This window comes from Papaver somniferum, chromosome 8 (genome assembly GCF_003573695.1).
Source record: "Papaver somniferum cultivar HN1 chromosome 8, ASM357369v1, whole genome shotgun sequence".
In the NCBI taxonomy this organism is placed as follows: domain Eukaryota; kingdom Viridiplantae; phylum Streptophyta; class Magnoliopsida; order Ranunculales; family Papaveraceae; genus Papaver; species Papaver somniferum.
In genome coordinates this window covers 22,373,540-22,375,473 of record NC_039365.1, presented here as the reverse complement: position 1 = coordinate 22,375,473, position 1,934 = coordinate 22,373,540, and the positions used below count along the sequence as shown (strand labels likewise).

Sequence of the window (1,934 nt, the reverse complement as noted above, 5' to 3'; positions counted from 1 at the left end):
ATTATTTTTTTTATTACCCTACGGAAGGGTACTTTAAATATAAACTGTTTGCAGAGAAGAAGCACAATTACGATATTGTCTCTGCACCTTGGGTTCGTACACTTGACATAGGAGTCAGTGGCCCGAGTCGACTACAACCGATTCATCCCCCGTCTGAATGGGAGGTAAGATTCTAAACACTTGCGAATCCCCTGTCAGCCAGTTACTGGACTCCTTCGTATGCATATATGTTGAGGACTGAATACAAACATTTATTTTTCTAGTAAAGGGCAAGGCCTGGCAATACAAGATAAGGGTTCGGATTTCATCACCGTTCTCTTCTTTCCCGCTTTAGGAACACGTAACCTACGCGAACCTAAGCCTAAAATTATGACTAGAACGAGACCGATAGGGTAACGAGCTTAACAGGAAAGTCATTCGAAAAATATTGGTTACTCTTTTAAGCATACTTCGAAGTTCTTGAAGGTTTCTGTAAGTTATATGCGTGACTGCGCCGCCTTGTAATACCGGTGAGGCCTTGGGTATCAAAGCTCCACCGAGATTCCCTCGCCTCTATTCAACTTACTTTAACTCGGATTGATTCTATAGGGGTTTGCTTAAATTGTAACGAATTCCCTTTCGAAGGATTATAAGCTGGTCTAGGAACAATCTAAGTGGAGCCATCATGCTTTTTGTTTGCTAGAAATCAATAGGTTTGATTTGGTTGAGTCGGCCTTGATCTGTGTCTGCTTACCCTTCCAATTTAGAAAACTCTATTGTATGCCTGAACGTAAAAGAGATGCACTAGGTAGATTTGTTAAAGAGAAACCTAATAGTTCTAAGCGTCTCGATTACCTTAATCTAGAGAGTACGACTTTTGAAGAGTCTATTTTTGAACGTCCTTTGACTGAGGAGAGAATCCCCGTTGCTCCGATAGCGCCAGAAATGAAAACTTTGAAAGCTTTGTTGAATCCAACTAGGACTACTCGTCCCTCATGTATCAGGTTAGCTGAGACGGAAGCAACTTATGAACTTAAACCTGGGACCTTACAGCTGCTCCCAATCTTTTTAGGGAAAGAAAATGAAAACCCATATTTCCATGTTAGGGACTTTGAGGAAATTTGTAGTACACTCAGGATTAGAAACCTAGATGATGATGCTTTGAAACTTAGGTTATTCCCCTATTCCTGAAAGATAAATCTAAATCGTGGCTATATAGTTTGGCTTCCGGGTCAATCGAAACGTATGAACAACTTACATCTGCCTTTTTGAACAAGTTTTTCCCTAGGCACAAAACATCGTCTATTAGGACGCAAATCTGCACGTTTTCTCAACAGGAGGGAGAAACTTTGTATAGGTATTTGGAAAGGTTCAATGATTTATTATCCCAATGTCCTCATCATGGTTTAGAGAAGGTTACGTTAGTTCAGATCCTTTATGAGGGTTTAGATTATCCCACCACAACCACAGTAGAATCTATGTGTACTGGTGGATTTGAGAACCAAACAGTTGATGACGCGATGAAATATTTGCATGAAGTCGCCGAAAATACCCAACAATGGGAAAGTAGTAGGGGACCCCAGAAAATAATTCTTCTCGGCAGAGGAAACATTAATAGGGTAGAAGGAGGATATGAATCAGAGTTTTTGCTATGGTCTAAAATAGTAGACAATCAGGTAACCATGCCCGATAGTGAACATACTGTACTGGTGGATTTAAAACCTAAAACCTAATACAAATCCGCGTCGGCGGCGCCAAAAATTGATGTAGTTTTTAAGTGGTAGTAAAGTTCGTTCAACTCGGATTGTGTAAAGGTTTGATTTAAGAACTAAGAATAAAAATACTAAAAATATATTCACAAGGTTGTCACGAATATTGAGAGGTACTGAGACTTAGGATTTCACCACTAATCACATTCAATTGGTTCATATGATGACTCATAACAATTCTAGCTC

At 39.7% G+C, this 1,934-nt stretch overlaps 1 pseudogene; it reads right to left on the bottom strand.

Moving 5' to 3' along the window:
* Positions 1–1,287: 1,287 nt before the first annotated feature.
* LOC113307092 lies at positions 1,288–1,387 on the bottom strand (annotated as a pseudogene).
* Between the last annotated feature and the right edge of the window lie 547 nt (positions 1,388–1,934).